General features: G+C 40.3%; 1 long non-coding RNA gene across 4 annotated transcripts; it reads right to left on the bottom strand.

Moving 5' to 3' along the window:
* Positions 1–6,726: 6,726 nt before the first annotated feature.
* Positions 6,727–17,432, bottom strand: LOC116792266. 4 transcript variants are annotated; one of them, XR_004359046.1, is made up of 4 exons: positions 17,276–17,432; positions 15,796–15,866; positions 8,387–8,513; positions 6,727–6,981 (listed from the first exon to the last, which is right to left on the bottom strand). It is a non-coding gene; the product is annotated as an uncharacterized LOC116792266 (long non-coding RNA). The 4 variants fall into 4 exon arrangements; XR_004359051.1 differs by lacking the exons at positions 6,727–6,981; positions 8,387–8,513 and adding exons at positions 14,382–14,539; positions 14,882–14,939; XR_004359050.1 differs by lacking the exons at positions 6,727–6,981; positions 8,387–8,513 and adding an exon at positions 11,930–12,087.
* Between the last annotated feature and the right edge of the window lie 1,293 nt (positions 17,433–18,725).

Here is an 18,725-nt window from a genome sequence, read left to right on the forward strand (position 1 = left end):
AGGCTTTCTTTACCTTCAGTTTCTGTCTGCAGAATGCAGGTAAGGATTATTCATGTCCTATCACTGCTTGCCTTTGGAAAATGTCCTTCTCCAGCCTTCCTGTAAAGCCCCTTTTAGGTACTGGAAGGTGCTACAAGGACTCTCTAGAGCCTTCTCTTCTCCAGACTGAACAACCCCAACTCTGAGCCTGTCTCCATAGCAGAGGTGTTCCAACCCTCTGGGCATCTTGATGACTTTGTCTGGACTCGTTCCAACAGAGCCATGTCTTTCTTGTTGTGGTGGCCCTTGCAAGACAACACCACAAGCTATAGCCCAGCTTGCTCCACAGCTCTCTGTACATAAAACTGGATCCTTTCTCCCTGTAATGCTCACAGTGCACAATTCTTTTGAACGACACAGAGGTTTGTGTTTTACCATATGCATGTGAGACACTGGCACAGTGGGGTTAACTTTAGTAGAGGCACATCCAGACAACAAATGGTTGTTACCAAAAAATCTCACTTCTAGACAAGCTCATTTACTGCTCTGCATTGAAGCACAGTCGTCAGTTTGTGGTTTCGTTTCCAATTCCCCTCCCTCTTGACTTTCTCCTTCATTTTAGTATTTTATTCTTTCCTTGATAAATCAAGAGACTGTCCCATTGCATTGCACTCAGCCCTTACCAAGAGGCTTTATAAATAACAGTAATGACCAGGCAAAAGATGCAATTCAGTTAACAGTGTAATGACTACAGGGATTAGCACTGCTGTATATTTTTTATGGGTGTAATATGTCGTTTTCGTTCTGTTGCTGTAATGAAAATAACAAATTAACAGAAGCATTATGCAAATTATATATTAAAAATGTCATGTTTATTAATCTGTCTTGGCAAAAGAGAAGCTACAGCAATAGCAGTGTTAACTGCTTAATAACCATGTTATACAACAGAGAAAAAACTCAGTTCAGCACAGTTTGACTTGGCATTGGGGTAATTTTCGGTGACTTTAGTGGCAAAGTTTGCATGCTCAGGGCAAAATATATGTTTAAATACATTTCTGGAGAACAAGATGTTAGTAGCAGTTTCAGTTCAAGGATATTTCTTTATCTCAATTACCTATCTTTGGAATATATTCCCCACAAAACATCCTACGCTTTGCACCTACAAAATAGTTGGGTAACAGCTTTTACTTTAAAATCTTGCTGCTAATTCAGAAACTGCTTCGAATATTTATCCAGGCATCAAGTCTATTATGTTTTCAACAGAAGGCAGTTCTGCCTTGTTCTCTTTGACATTAAGGGATATGGGGAATTTCTCTTCCAGCATACCCTGAACTTAATTTTGCCACTAACCTTGAGGCAGTTTATTGAAAATCCAGAGGTGATTGTTTTCTTACAGCCTTGATTAACACTTAGTGGTAAGAATTTCTTTGTCCTTGTGTGAAGAACATTTTACTCACAGGAGAAACAAAGATTAATAATAATCAGGAGATTCACACTTTGCTTTTGTTTATCAAATAGTAACTCAGTAATATAATACAGCTATGAGATTTCCATAATCTGCCATATTATTGACATTCATCAGAATCTAAAAACACATGGAAATTAATTTTCTGAATGAGGTTCAGATTGAAAAAATTATATCGCTGGGAGCTGTATATTTTTTTGACAAGAAAAACAGTCTCTTCAATTTGGATTTACAATTGAAGAGCAGAGAGATGTTGGGAAACCACAGGCTTGGAGTGATTAAAAGGGCCAGTGTCTTGTACCAAATGGTGAAGTTGGTATGAGTATCCATATTTCAAGGTTTTCCCATCCCTACCTCACTGCCTGGATCACATCACCATTCTACACTCATGGCTGTGCAAATTCCATATCTGCTGGAGTCTCCATTTGGTGTCAGTGGGGACCTAGGAGTTGTCTGTACACACCCAAGGGGAGCAGGTGCTCCGAGCTCAAAGACTAATTTAGAAAAACAATAATAAACATAATTAAAATGGAAGGGAGGAGAGGGAAATAGCCATCAGACAAGTTCAAGCACAAGCCAAACTAATCAGAAGTTGAAAGAAAAGTGTTTATTTCACAGTTACTGTATTGGAATAAAACATGTGAAGTCATTTTCACAGGAGTTTAAAACCCAATAACAGTAAATGTGAAGCTCATAGAAACTTGAGAACTCCATTCTGTGGAAATTATGACATCTCCAGAATACATTTGTTATACTGAAATGAAACAAAGCCAATTTTTGACATTTCTCACAAAATTTAATTGCCTGAAACATTCCTTAATTGTTCCAGCTCAATCAAGGCATTTCATTTTGTTTTGATGCACTGGAATATTTCGAGCTCATTTCACTACTGAAACTCAACCTCTATACAGAGGAACACTTTTTAAAATCAGGATTTGGTTATGTTTCTTAAATTAAAAGTGTAAAATGAAATGAACCTCCATTGACTATTCTAAACAGGCAATTGGCATTCTAACTGTACTGGTAATTAGAAGTTAGATTGGTTATCACTGGCAGTCCGATCTCCCAGTGACCAGTAACTGGTAATTACAGACCATGAGCAACATCTGCCTATCAGAAATCTGTGTGGGCAGTTTATCTTGATGATTAGTTCCAGCTTATGTAACATGGTCAGGAGACTACATGTAGATGAGGAACCCAAGTTCCATGCAGTTCTCAGAAAACAGTTCCATGTAATAAGAGTCTATTAAAGCCGTGAACTAAAAAGAAGAGTCATACAGGACTAGGTAAGAAAATAACCAGGAATAGTAATGCTCAAGCTTTTCTAAATTGAGAAACTGAGCTGCTGAATTATTTCTAGGATGATCAATTTTTCATGCTTTAAGAACAATATATCGTCAAAATCACCACATTTCAAAATACTTTGACATTTTGCAGCAAAAGTTGTACCTAGAAGAATATTCCACATGTGAATTTTAAAGACTTTTTTTGTCCAAGATTGGGATTCAGCTCCATATTTCAGCATTTAAGTGATAGTGTTTACATTGTGTTACATCTGCTGCGTGTGCACCACTCCCAAACAGCAAAGGAGTAAGTAAGTAAGTAAATTCTTCCTGAAATGGATGCATGGAATCGTAGGATCATAGAATAGTTTGGGATGAAAGGGACCTTTAAAGGTCATCTCGACCATGATGAGAGCCATAAGGATGGGGTACACCACACTCAACATACTTGTCAGGGAACTGGAACAGGAGTTCCTTCTTTCTTCAGTACCTTTCAAAATATACAAACAGAATTGTTGATTGAGTCCCCATTGGAGTCCCCCAGTCCTACATGGACATTGGTTTCGAAGCTCTGAAAGGGAATAATATTGAGTATGTCTGCAAGCTAGGAACAATAAATGGGGTAGAAAGTCTACCAGACTTTCTTACTACTGGTCTTAAGTTCAAGATTTAATAGCATCAGCTTACTGGGGGGGGGTGGGGGAATGGAGAGAGGGGAAAAAACCCTAGTGAACAAGGGAGGAATACAGGAACTGATCTTTTTCGTCAAAGAAACAGAAATGAAGGAGACAGAGAATGCATCACTTTGCACTCCGATTCAGGTGAAAACCAGGGGTTTGAACTGAAATAAAGGAATTTAGGTTTGCAATTGGGGAAAAAATAAACAAAACCAGAAAAAGCCACCTTTCTAACAGGAGCATAAAAGAAGTCTGGGATGGACAGCGTAGGGATGGGACATTCTCCATCCACGTCTAAAAATGTTGCCTGTTCTCAAAAACAGTGCAAATGTCCATCATGGAATAATACAGAACAGCTGGTCCCGTGCATTTTCTGAGTCCCTTCCAGCTCTGTTTTCTCTCATTGTCTGGAAGACACAGGAAGGGAAAGATATGAATTCAGAACATGTTAATTTTACAGAGGTTAATTTTATTAAGAAGCAAACAGGTAATGGTCTTTCCTAGAAGGGTCCCCATCCATATTCCTTTGGATACTCTGATTCCCAGCGTGGTTTATTATGTCCCAGGGATTTTTCGCACTGGATAATGGGGGAGATGTGAGAAGAGCCAGTCATTTCTGCCAGGCTTTTCTCTTATCAGTACATCCCACAAAGCTTCTTTTGATGCTTCTGATCTCTGGGAAGGGGGGAAGAAAGACATCCAATCCTGATGAGTCTCAGCTTTGTTGCTAAATCAATGCATTATTCATGTGTTTGTGACAGAGAGGAGTGAGTTTAATGTGCAGAAATGAGCTTGGAGAACTGTGGGATTATTGCTGAGGATGGGACTTGCTCTGCTGTGGCTGTGCAGCAATTTATGCTGGGAGTTGCCAATACTCCCATACAAAATGCAATCCCACCATGTAAAGACTATAAATACCTTGTTTGGATTGCTTTTTGATTTGCAGATCCCGTCATCACATTTGTGGTGTTTACCGGTTTCTATCAGAAAATCTTAATGAGCTGAAAAAATGCCATCCAATCTCACTTCAAAACCCCCTGGTAGAGTAAATATAAAATCATAGAATGATTTGGGTTGGAAGGGACCTTAAAGATGATTTCATTCCAACCCCCCTGCAGGGACACCTTCCACTAGATCACCTTGCTGAGACCCCCATCCAGCCTGACCTTGAATGCTTCCAGGGATGAGGCAGCCTCAGCTTCTCTGGTAATATTTCCCATTGCCCCTTAAGTTGTTATAATCAAGGTGACTGAGTCACAATGGGCTGAAGTTTGGGGGGTTTTTAACTGACATTGACAATAAAGACATGTATTTTTGATACCTCTTTTACTTCTTCAAGCTGTCAGCTGGACACTGAGAGAAGGACTTCATAGGAAACATCTTTCCCATCTTCCAATCTCCAGGCATATAAGGGTTGAAATGGACCCTCTCAGGAAGAGCCAGAGGTCTGGGAAACATCTTTCCCATCTTCCAATCTCCAGGCATATAAGGGTTGAAATGGACCCTCTCAGGAAGAGCCAGAGGTTTGTTCGCAGGGGGATGTATCTGAAATCACTCTCACCTTGTGATGACCTTACAGACTAGGAAAGTGGTTTGAATGGTTTGTGTTGCCCATATCCAATTAGCTGGTTGTTCACAAATACTAAATTGAAACTCTGGGAACTTATGGAGACATCACCAAGTTGTGGCCACCCTGTGCTTTTTCAATAATGATATAATGCATCGGACTAAACCCACTTGCTCCCCAATGACACGTGTAGCATTAATGTGGCTTTTCAGTAAACATTGAACTGTAGCAGAATGGAACATGTCAAACAATTCTGCACTGGTACAACTTGCAGTTGATCAGGGAGTCAGAAATAAATCTTATTGTTATTTATACAAGTTGTCTGGCAATTTTGGAAAACAGAGTCATCTGCAACATGAAAGTAATGATAGGAGCAGCCTCATGAGCCCACCCATGATTTCACTGCAGTTTATGTTGACTGAGAGCCCTTAATATTTTCCAGACAGACCTCATGTCCTAAATGACACTGAAACACATGGAAGGATCCCCAAGAGCCAGCCCAGCCTGACCTGTCCAGCCAGCTCAAGCTCTATAAACCTGTTACAAAGATATGCACTGAGAGATAAACTGTGTGGTGAAACTTCAAGTTAAAAGGAGCAAGCATCTCTTACTATTCCTATTTCTGTCCTGACCTGTCAGGACACAAACAAAATAAAAACACATTTATATTATTTTTCCCTATGTAAACATAAAACAAAGGTAATATTTCTTCAGTCAGCATAATTTTGACCTGCTGCATTGACTTCTACTAAGATTGTTTGAAGACCTTCTCCATAATTCGTAATTGGTGAGCCAGAAGATGCTGCCACTGTTTTCCAGGATGTTTTCTGTCGGGGTTGACAGAGAATCTGTCAGCAGCCTGGCAATTAGCAATGAGGAATTTAAACAACTTTTAGGAAATATTTACTGTTATGGTGGACGGAACAAACGTAATGCAGCCCAGACCAAAGGTCACCAATCAAAATGTGTATAGTGTCACCAATAGCATGTCACAGCATGCACAGTGTCTTCAGTGTCACCAATAAGAGTGTGTGCAGTGTCTTATGCTTGAGACTTTTGACCAATTGTGTTGTGACACGATAGTGTACAAAGAATATAAAAGAAACACTTGAGAGTAATAAACAGCTTCCTGATCACCTTGCACCTGGACTATGTCTGACTCTGATATCTGTGTCGCATTGGCCGTTCCGACTTTATCAGCGACAGTTTTCTTATTCCACATGTAGTGCACTGAAGTCATTAACTTCCTGTGGAATAAGTGGTGTTTAGTCTAACTTTCAATTCTCTGCAATATATTTCTCCATGCTGCAGCTGTAAAGGCTAATAAGAACATTGACTGTGCAAATCAGGATATATTAGGGTGATATGTTAAGATTACTTTCCTTTCGTTTAGTTCCAATGGCCCTAGTGCAAGAAAGAGCATTGCAAATCATACGAAGTTCACAATATGAAATAATGACACAAAATGAACCTTTGCAGGAAAAACAGAAAAAGCTCAATCTCTTTAGTTCAGAAAAAAGAAAGTTTAAGAGTCTATAATGAGATTATAAATTTCTATGAGGGGAAAAGATATTGTATAACAAGGGCTTTCAGTTTAGCAGAACACTGAGTAAGAATTTAAAAATGCTTGTACCAGGTACCCAAAGGATCATTTGGTTTCCTATATGTTGGAAAAGCATCTATCAAATAGTTAAGAGATTAACATTGGCAAATGCAGAGGGAAATGAAGTTAAGACTTTAATTGCAAGAGTAGTGAAGCACCAAAATTTACTAAACTTGCAGTGAGTTCCCCATTACTGAGCGGGGGGAAGGGATTTCCTTAAATTTTGAAGTATTGTTCAAATTATAGTGAATTTCAGGAAAAACCCTGTTTAGTCTTCCATGTGAAATCAAATCAAGCCATTTCAGTCATTCCTTCTGGCCGTTCCCTGTGTGAATTCGTTGCCGGTATAAATTCCAGCAATCAGGTCAGGATCTTTCAGCCTTTGCACTGTTGTGTCTTCCATCCAACTTGCAAGAAGGGAGAGAGGAAAAGTAACATGAGATGTCTGGATATTGCTGAACAAACACAGTTTTTCCTTCCTCCGGAGACAGGCAAATAAAAACAAATGAACCAAAACAGATGGCACAGAATCATAAAGGTTGGAAAAGACCTCCAGGATCATCCAGTCCAACCATTAACCCAGCACTGCCACGTCCACCAATCTACATGTTTTTTGAACACTTCCAGCATGTTATAACATTTATGTCTAGGACTGCTAAAAGTGAGAAAACAAATGCAAGCAGAGAACTCATGTTCCCAAAATTGGAAGAACCACCTACTTCATCTCCTGCCCATGCAGGATCACTCTCAAGAGCATAGCGGTTGACTTAATCGGAGGTGGTATATTTATTGTCAAGCACCTTCTATCATGTGCAGAGATTTCACTCAGCTCAATAATGAAGACAATCACTTCAAATCACAACAGTCTAATACCCATTAATTGTATGTGTCATAATAACATTAATCCTGATGAACCAATGTACGGTATTATGATGACCACCATCTTTATGGTGTTCTTGTTGCTGTTCAGTGCTCAGTAAACTAAATCTTTGCTATCAAAGGACATTTGTAAACAAACAATCCCACGCTTATAAGGCTTCTTGAACACCATATCAAGCATTAAATGGGGTTGCTATTAAGGGGGGTTTCAACAAATCTGCTGATGAAGCTGAGACTTTCCAGGCTGCAGCAAGATGAAAGCAGAAAGGATTTAACAAATATCACTGTACCTTATCTAACAGTGATACAGATCAGCTGGCTTTGACACAGTGAGTCCAGTGTTATTATACCCACAAAAGTGACAGCACAAACAAGCCCACTGAGTGTTGCTGATGTGCTCAGAAGTACAGGAAAGTCACACTTACAGTCATTATCCCTACACACATCCAGCCTTCAGAGAAGCCTGTAATTTCCCCATCATCACATCCCTCTAAGAAACGGGGGATTAACATCCTCATTAGAAAGATGGAGGAGTGGAAGTTGGAGGATGAATGACTGCACTGTATGACAGAGCTGCTGAGGCTGGCAGGGCCCTCTGGAGACTCTAATCCAACCACCTACTCCAAGCAGTGTCAGAGGAGGGTGCTCAGGACTAGGGCCTGACGTTGCATTTGAATGTCATATGGAAAAAGACTCCAAAACTCTCTGGGTAACAAGCATCAGTGTTTGCACCTTCCCTATGAATAAGGTTTTTCCTTATATTTGTGTCCACAGGCATTTCGCTTTGGTCACTGGACATCTCTGAGGAGATTCTGACTATATCTCCTTTACTCCCTCACACCGGGTGTTTACACACCCTGATAAGATGTTGGTCCTCACATACCCTGATAAGATGTTGGTCCTCTTTGTGGCCAGGACACATTGATGACTCACCTGTTGCCCACCAGCACCCCCAGGTCTTTCTCTGCAAACTGCTTTCCAGCCAGCCCCCAGCTCATGCTGGTGTATGGGGTTGTTCCTCCTCCCTGGGTGCAGCCCTTCTACCACGTTTCTTGCCTTCCTGAATGTGAGGATGGACAATTCCTGACCTTAGAGGAGGTGATCCTTGAAAGCCATTCAGTGGATACCCCATTCATTAGCAATCAGTAGGTGTGTCCACAAAGGGAAGGGGCAGACAGGACACTGTGCCTGCATTGGGAGGCGACCAGAAGGAAGGCTGGACACATCCAAAAACTGTGCATTTGCATTATCACCACAATACATCTGATAGGACATGTCAACAACTTTATGAACACAGGCTGCTCGTGTCTGGCCAGCTCAGAGCTCAGCAGAATGAGTTGGGGTGTCTTGACGTCTGTAGTGTGATTTTGCCAGTCAAAATCAGGATCTAGATGTTTTCTGCCATGTTCAAACTATGCCAAACTCTGCAGGGGGATGTAGCTTCTCTGTTACTCTAAAGGGTAAAGATGGTGCCTAGGAAGAGAGTCTATCCCTTCAGCCCTCAGTGTCTGGGCTGCTACATTTATTCCATTTCTAGGGCAGCTGATGCATCTGGACAAATAGAAAAAGCCAGAAAAAGTTCATCAGAACTGTTGCTTAACACAGATTTTACTGTTCTTCAAGCTTGAAAATTAAATCAATAATTTTTATCCAGATCACAACATCTTTTTATCCAGGTCGTGACATCGACCCTTGCTCAAGTCCCATAGGAGGTAAGTTGTATCCCTCCAAAAGTTCTGCAGGCCTAGTCTTAGGTCCTAAAAATCAAAATAGTGGGCAGCTGTGCACATACCACAACCTTATTGGGCCAGGTAAAGGCAGCAAACCCTTCTTTCACCAGCCCAGCAGAAGGAACCCACATTGCAACTCCTGTAAAGGCAAACCTCCCAAAACCTTGCAGATAAAATGAGTCTAAAAGATAAAATGAGTCTGAAAATTATGCCTTTTTCTTCATGCTCTCAGGACCTAACATTAACTAAGTTCTACTCTTAAACCAATTGCTTCCTACTTGACATTTATCTGTAGCTTTGGCTCTAAAAGTCTATTTGCACCGTCTGTTCTGTTTTCCTGGAGGGAAATTACCATCTGTATTTGCCATTGTTTGATGATTAGCTACAAGTAGTATCACACACTGCTTTTTCAGGTGTTTGCTCTGGAGAAAGATTCACCTGTTTTAGTGGTTTGACTTATTATAGATTTTAATTCTAATTAATCCAAAACTTTCCATTCTAAAGAGCTTGTTTTCTCCCAGTGGCAATGGTTTCCAGCCATATTGTACAGTTGTGGGGTACCACTATCAGGAGTGACTGTAAAAAGCACGTTGAGGTCCACTGAGTTGGCAAAAGCCAAAGCCCAGACCACAACTCCCTGTTTGCAGGAGACACGGTTCATTATCCTTGCCTCATATTTGCTAACTGCTCTTGGCACTACAAAAACATCAAAAATACATATGGAAAGAAACTATAGTGGATTTCTGTGCTGAGAAAACAATATTTCAAAACCATATTTCACTGTTACACTCATGTGGCTGCTCTTAGAGTCTCTGTAGAAGAAGGGGAAATCAAGACATGCTTGATGAAAGAAGGCTCTGCTCGAGAGCAGTGGCTTGGAAAATTAATTTTAAAAAATTGAAAGCACCAAAATAGTACTGCCCCTGATTTTTCTGTTCCTTCTCTGGCACAATACCCTTGTCTATTAAGGGGCTTCATCCTTCTGGATGAAGCTATTACGATATAACACTTTTTTTCCACAGAAAGTACAAGAAATTGCTGGCCAAGTTGTCCCTTCAAGTAGTGACAATTCTGTACTGGTGGCACAGGAAAAGAGAGAAGTGAAAAAGAATCTTGTTAAATGTACAAAAAAGACAGCTTAGTGAGGGTATAACAAGAACTTCAGTGCTTGTTAACATATTTCATAAGTTCTGCACTTGGTCACCCATGGTCAAAAGATTAGGGAAATCATCAGCTCAGTACATGAACAGCAGGACTCTCAAATCCAAGAGCAGATTTAGACTGAGCTCCAGAGTTTTGTTTCAGAGGAAAACAGAGACTATTTACAAGAACATGTAGTGACAGGACAAGGGGGAATGGCTTCAAACTGAAGGAGAGTAGGTTTAGGTTGGATTCTTCCCCGGGAGGTTGGTGAGGCCCTGACAGAGGTTGCCCAGAGAAGCTGTGGCTGCCTCATCCCTGGAAGTGTCCAAGGCCTGGTTGGATGGGGCTTGGAGCAACCTGGTCTAGTGGAAGGTGTCCCTGCCCATGGCAGGGAGATGGAATGAGATAATCTTGAAGGTCCCTTCCAACCCAAACCATTCTGTGATTCTAAGAAGTCTTCACCTCAAGGGGATGACAGTGTAGGCAGCTGATTCCTCCACATCAGTGGTGAGGACTATAGGGATTTTTTGTGTATGCAGCTACTGTTGCTTCTCTCCTCCTGTTGTTTGCTTCTGCTCCTTTCCAGGGTCATAAAGCCAGCTCAGTAGTACACCTGCCATCTGCATATTCATTACTCAGGTGAACAGAAATGTGGTGTATTGATGCTTAAGCAGCAACAGGCAGTTGTGTGTCATGACCAGCAGCCCAAAGACCACAGCACCCTTTAAAACACAGCATCCACCTTTAGGAATTATTATTCTGCATTTGCTGGTTGATTCCCCTCTTGTTAAGGTGCTGCATTCAGCATGCAGATAGCACATGCTTATCTGGTAAACCCAGAGCTGTAGCAGCCTGCAAATTGCCTCTGCACTGTGTTAGCAAAGTAGAAGCATCCTGGATGAGCTAAGCCTGATCTCCAGTGAACGCTGCCTGTGTCTTCCCTCTCCCACTTCAACCCTTTGTGCCCTTTTTCACCTTGCCCTTTTCTTAGGTTTGCATGCTCCCCTACAAACTGAAAGGACATGAGTCAAAATAATCAGAGGCATCAGGAATAATCAGAGGCACCACAAACTCCCACCTTCACAACAAAAACTCAGTAGTGTATTTGAGCACAGCTTGTCACTGTTATAACACCTCTCTGTGCAGAAAATAAGAGCACAGCAGGACCGAGTGAAAAAGTAAAGTAAAAATATAGATAAGCACATTAAAAAAAAAAAATAATTTAAAAATAAGGAAATTACGTGAGGTTTTATGTCACCTATTTTTTTTTAATATCTAAATCTTGTCAACCCCATTGTTTGTATTTTTCTGTTTAAAATACTCCAGACTGTAATTATCACCCTTTACTGTGAAACCAAACCTTGAATTTTTTTGATCTTTGGTATTATTTACTGAAGCTGTCCCTGACTCAATAGCAATCTCATAATAAAAACTGTAATCAATATCTTATTATGGGATTTTTTTGAGATAAATTGGCTTTTATTCCACAGAAACCTATACATTTTCTTGTTTTAGAGAGCCTTTTCTCTCTGGATATCTACTCCCTTTTCGTTTAATCTCAAATCAAAAACCAGATCCAATGATTTATTTTTAAAGGAAGCAAAACAAATGGAATTTTTAGAAGAAGAAGAATAATGTCTCTACAGTGGGATCCAAGAGACCTAAATGCTCTCATCTGGCTGTGACATGAGAGATCTGACACTGAAGACATTTCAAGCTGTAGTCACCTCTTCCTTTTCGGCAATGGCTCTACTGTGTCTTCTACTGAAATAAAATGGGTAAGTTTTGTTGCAGCTCAACCATAAAAATGAAAGAGGAGAAGGTATGAGAAATGAACTGTGGAGCAATACTGAACTTTTGTGCATATTGATTACTGCAAACAATATTCCAGACAGGGAGAGCTCACAGCCCCTGTGAAAAACCCTTATAAATTGTGAAAAATTCAAAATCTAGAGCAGACATCTTGCTGTCAACCTGACTTTCCCGAGTCATTGTCCTCAATTAGCATTAAAAAAATAAATTATACTTTTTTGTTCCTTATTCTGTTAAAGCTGTAAAGAAAGAACTGCAATGTGCAATCAAAATGAATGGCCAGTATTTAGGAGTGAACCTGTAGCAAAGGAAAAGTCGATAAGTTTTATTATTATAATTGATGGGCAGTAAGGTCACAGTAAGGATATTCTAAAATCTTTAAAGAAGTCTTTATCACAACCTTCATTAAATAAAAAAAATATGTGCAGCTCGAAAGAGTCAACAAATTACATTCAGACTATTATGTAATATGTTAAAATAATAGAAATTAAATTGGGAAGCTTCAAGCTGCAGTATAAGACTGAACTGAAGTATGATGGATGGGTTCTGAGATATGAAACTCATTGGAATAAATGAGGTAAAGGACGAAATGACAAGAAACTTTAGAACCACGAATATGCTTGATGGGAAAAGGAAATGGGAAAAGTAGCAGACTGAAATTGCGGAGCAGGAGGCATCTTTACTGTCATGTTGCTGCTCTCTCAATTTGATGCTCAAGTTCACACGGTCTGTGAGTCACTGTGTGCTGCAGATCTTTCCTAAGTTACATGTGTTTGGCCAGAGAAATCAAAAGCAAAGAAATCAGTGTTCATATTGTGCCTTTTTTCTATGGACAAGACTGAGTTAGACCTGGTTTCCACCAACCTCCTGTTTCTAACTCACTACACCCATGAGCACCAAGGAAGTCAAATTCACCGTGGCACAGCACTCATGGTTTACATGGCACAAGCTTATCTTGATCCTGCATCAAAATTTCCCTCCTCTCCAGAGGCTTTTCCAAGGTTTCCCGCATCACCAGCTGAGCAGACTGATAAATTCAGCATCCCTCTTTCACTTATTCCACTGTCAAGGTGAAGTAGTCAGAGGCAAAATCCTTCCCTGCTATACCCTCTACAAACTCACCACGTGATCAGTTATTGCTGCAAGGGGTTTAAAATCTGCATAAAGCTTTTATAAATCTTTTCTTTTTCACAGGGGTAGATGATATTTATGGTGTGTTTAGGAGCTGTGGGGGAAAAGGGATCGAAAATTTATGATAATCTTCCCATCCTGCAGTGTCCAGGACATTTTCAGCGCCTGGAAATGCTCAGCACTTTGGAGGAAGGCACTCTGAAGGGATCTCAGTGCACCAGCCAACATTTGCTTCACGGTGTGCTAATATTTAAAAAACAAATCTGTCAACAGATTAATTGGCACTGCCACTTTCCAGCAGTTTTATGGGTACTTTAAACCACTAGCAGTCAATTCCTAAAAGGAAGCATGTAACATTTAAATATGTGTGTACATGAGATAATGGCAATATTAAGCATCCTGAAGAAAAGGTAGAATTGTCATCCTGCTGTTCTGGTGCTGAATTCCCAATGCTTCCTGCTTTCTCTAGAGAGGTGTTGACAGAAAGAGGTCATCAAAAATATTTAGAAGTTACTTGGGCACTTTTTCCCATGGCAAAGACATTGATATCAAGGACTAAACATGAACTGCAACGAGCAAGGAAGGAGAGATTTTAGATAATGCAAAAAGTCGTTTCATAGAATCATTGAATCTTAAAGGCTGGAAAAGACTTCTGAGATCATCGAGTCCAACTGCTAATCCTGCACTGCCAGGTCCACCATTAAATCACATCCCCAAGTGCCATGTCCACATGTCCTTTGAACACTTCCAGGGTCAGTGATCACACCACTTCCTTGGACAGCCTGTTCCAATGTTTGACCACCCTATCAGTGAAGGAATTTTTCCTAATATCCAACTGAAACCTCCCCTGGCACAATCCCCTGACAGGATGAGGCCATCCTGTCGCTTGTTACCTGGGAAAAGAGACTGACCCCCACCTGGCTACAGCCTCCTTTAGTTAGTTGTAGAGAGAAATAAGGTCGCCCCCTGAGCCTCCTTTCCTCCAGGTTGAGCCCCCCCAGCTCCCTCAGCTGCTCCTCATCAGATTTGTGCTCCAGACCCTTCCCCAGCTCCATTGTCCTGCTCTGGACACGCTCCAGCCCCTCAATGTCTTTCTTGTCATCAGGGGCCTAAAATCGAATCCAGGATTCAAGGTGTGACCTCACCAGTGCCCAGCACAGAGGGACAATCACTGCCCTGGTCCTGCTGGCCACACTATTACTGGTACAGGCCAGGATGCCACTGGCCTCCTTGGCCACTTGGGCACACACTGTCTCATGTTCAGTCACTGCTGACCAACATCTGTAATACATGTGAGTTGCATGACATTACAAGAAATTAGTTGCAGTGCTCTACCCTGCCCATGTCACCATGACTTGAAGAAGGATTCATTTCAACTTACCATGCCAAAACTTGGACGTCTCTTGCAATCAGTTGATCAGGCTCATTCAGCAGCCAGTGGTGACAAAAAAAAATCACAGAAAAAAAAGTAGTTCTTGGATTCCTATTTTATGATGCAATGGATCGTTCTCTGGAGATTCTCCTATCCCTTTTCCACTCACTATTGAGGGAACCTACACAGTTAGATTTCATCTGGTGCTTAAAAGCTGAAATTAGGTGGGGGGAATCTTACCTCTGATATATGGCACCACTCAAACCTCACTCACTGAAATACACAGTGGCTTTCCCACCTGTTTTGACAGGCACACGACAGTTAATTATGGGAAGAATTAAGTGAAGTGGGCATAGGTTAATACATGGGCTTGCTAAGATATGTGATCTGTGCCAATAGATCTGGGAAAATTTTGCAAGAGTGATAAACACTACAGTGCATAATCCCATTACTCCACTTCACTAGCCAAGCACATATCAGTTTCAGGAGCAGTGATACAACCTTATTTGCTCTGCAGAGAGATAAAATCCACAAACCATTCGGAAAGAGAGGAAAATGGGCACAGAGAAAGAGACTGCAGGCCCTAATTGATCCTTCACTAAATGTATTTACTTTGTTCTTGTTCCCTGGTGAATTCATTAGCTCGAACTTGCACCATTCTCTGGTCAAATGCTCAGGGAGGAAATAAATTGAAGCAATTTGTTCTAGAACTCATAAAATACTGTTGTATGTCCACCTTTTGACTATACAACACATGAAAGCAAAGTTACACTTTGGAAGAGAAAAAGTTCCCTCCCTGGCCTCTGGAGATTTTCTAGAAGAAACTCACACAAATACATGTTTGTGTGTGTGTGTCTGTGCACATGTATGGCAATGTAAGGGACCTAACAATTTCATGGTGTCACTACTCCACTACAAAGAGTTTAAAGACAAAATATAATCTAGACAAAGTTTTCTGCCAGCCTTTCAGACTTTTCTGCTGGAGTCTTTCTCATTGGCACTGTAAATCAGATGGGGTTAATCAAGCCCTCTTGTGCTCCATCACATTTCCTTCCTCAGCCAGAGGGTGAGTAAATGTGATATAACTGCATTTCATGTTTATAAAGGTTCAGAGCTCTTAATTTTACTTTTAATTTTAAGCAATCAAGTAATACCTGTGTTCATTCAGCAGCTGTTCTGTGCTTCTCTGGTGGGTACTTGCCCATTTGGGAGCCAGACCATATTTCTGCAACATATAAACAGAAAGGATTTTGATATTTACCACTGAGGAAACTTCTTAGGTTTACTTAGTTACCCTACCAAGCCATCACTCTTTATTTAATGTGTGTTTTCTGGATGCATCTTAGGTCTGTTTCTTCATTGTGGATTTCTGTAATTAACATTTCACTTAAAGCTCAGCATGATTATTTGGCATTACACCTGGAGCCTGAACTGAAACATTAATTTATAAAAGAAGAAATGAAGACAGATTTTGAGATATTTGCTCCTTACTTTTATTTCCTTTGCTGGACTGTTATTGAACACATTCCTTTAACCTGTAGTGCAATGTTCTAAATGCCAGTAGCTATAGTTGCCTGTTTGAACTTCAGAAATGGGAAATTTTTGAACTTCCAAAAGAGTCTTTGATCCTCTAAGAGCTCATTAAAGTTCCTCCTGAATACAACACTATATTTCTGCAATCACTTTGCCAATTAATGCTAATGTCAGTTCCTAGTAAATGTGTGAGATGCCATGACCTGGTTATTTAGAATAACAGGCTGTTACTGCTATTGACAAAGAAGCTACTTCAATTGAGCTTTGATAAGTATCTGCAAATAAACTGGCTCTGCATCATGTGTAAATTATTTAGAGAGACAAATTATCTCTTAGAGTTAATCTAAAAAAACCTTCTAGAGGCCCACTTGGCTGGAAAGCTGGCATCATCCTCCCTTAGCCAGAGTCTTTCCAACAGAAGAGAAGAGCATTATTTCCAGGTGATAATTTTGGGGGGTTTTTTGGTTGAAGTTACCACTAAAGTACACTTTCATTACATTTTTTCATCTCTCTGCACAGGGAATGAGAACGTCACTGATTTGGGGATTTCTGTCTTCCAAGGAAAGACAGCAGTGTTGATGAAGAGTTATAATGCCAAGGATAAACCAGGCATGGTTATAATTAACACCTCCAGTATGTCCATTCTCATTTCCTTCTAAACTGTGCTACAGCTTTTTGTATTAGCAGAGCTCAGACATGAATTTACAGCTTCAAGGCTCAAATAGACACAGCCTCTCCTAAATTGCATCAGAGCTTAAAATGCAATTATAAATCATGTATTTAATTACATTACAATCTTTTTGTATACACAGAACATTCCAGTTTGCATAATTAATAGGAAAGATAGAGAAAGCATCACTATGAACTCTCAAATCTCAAATATAACACATAATTTACCCAACACAAACAGCAAAGCCAAAACAGCAATCCTCAAATTTCAGCTATGAGCAGCAATGAACCCTCAGAATATATTTCACTCAAATTTTGAAAGTTGTAGTCAAGAAAGAAATTAGAGTAAATGCTGTTTGCAGAATTTATGAAGAAGGATGAGGTGAAACAATGCCTTTAGCTCTAAGACAAGATAGTTTTTTCCCTAGTGACCTTATAGGATTACCTGAGAGGTTGTGGAGTCTTCATCCATCCAGATAATTGAAACCCAAATAGACACAGTCCTTTGCAGTTTGCTTTCACTGGACCTGCTTGAGGGGGCTGTACCAGTTGAACTCCAGAGGTCCATTCCCATCTCAGTCATTCCATGATTCTGTGATGTTATGAACAGCTACCCCAGCACGACACAGAGAACAACTATCAGTGTAAAATAATTCAGTGGGTTCTATTTGTAAGATCAAATTTCCTTTCACCACAGCAGATCTGATGGGCATCCCTCACCCACCTTGTTGATGAACTAGATGTGTTCCATTAAATCACACTCTTGGAGCTGATGTCTCCTTGGGTAGTTAGAATCATAGAATGGCTTTGATTGGAAGGGAATTTAATCAGCATGCAATTCCAATCCCACTGCCAAGGGCAGGGACACCTTCCACTAGACCAGGTTGCTCAAAGCCCCATCCAACCTGGCCTTGAACACTTCCAGGGATGGGGCAGCCACAACTTCTCTGGGCAACGTGTTCCAGTGCTTTACCACCATCACAGCAAAGAATTTCTTCCTAATATCTAGTCTAAATCTGCCCTCCCTCAGTTTAAAGCCATAAGCTGCAGTAGTTGTACAGCTGTTGTACAATACAAGCATGTTCATGCCTGGAACTCAGAGTTTAGTTGAGAAAAAGCTGATTAAGATGAACCCAAGCAGGATCTTCAGTGCCCATATCTGAGGAGATCATGTATAAGAGACCATGGAGCATGTGTCTCATGCTTTAACAGCACCTGTCTTGCACTGACATCCAAGGAAAAAAAGCGGGAATCATGTTCTAAGAGAATTAGTGCAAGAAATCAATCTTATATACCCTTAGGAATATTTTTAGGAAAAATCAAGGATATGCCTGGAAGTGGTTTTTAGGTTTTGGGGGTAATTCTAAGTGAGATTTTCAAAGGCAAATGCGGCAGAATTGGATGGAGATTTTCAGAGTATTGCTTTGCCAGGAAACCAGTTATTCAAATAAAAACAGGTAACATGAAGTGAGACAAAGAAATAAAAGTTAAATAACAAAAAAATTAACCTTAATTTACTCTAATTAACCTAGAGACAAATTGGTCTCTGCCGCTGTATTCCACCACCACATTTTGGTTTTTATAAGTTATTTTTATTGGCCAATCCATCTTCACTTCGACTTTCTTTCTTAAGCCCTCATTATTATTCCACAGCTCAATAGCTTTTTTTTTTCACTGGACATGTTAAATGGTGGAAAAATAAAATGGATCAATACAGCAACTCAATTAATTCCTCATCTTAAATTCTAATAAAATCAATTTGGAGAAGTATCGTATCGTTAAGCTTACATCATAATGCAGTAATTAGAAACAACTTTCATCTTGCTTATTCCTTTGAAGATTTTAATGGCAATCAATTAAACATGCCTTGCTTCTCCATTAA

Source organism: Chiroxiphia lanceolata, chromosome 1, assembly GCF_009829145.1.
Source record: "Chiroxiphia lanceolata isolate bChiLan1 chromosome 1, bChiLan1.pri, whole genome shotgun sequence".
NCBI classification, from domain to species: domain Eukaryota; kingdom Metazoa; phylum Chordata; class Aves; order Passeriformes; family Pipridae; genus Chiroxiphia; species Chiroxiphia lanceolata.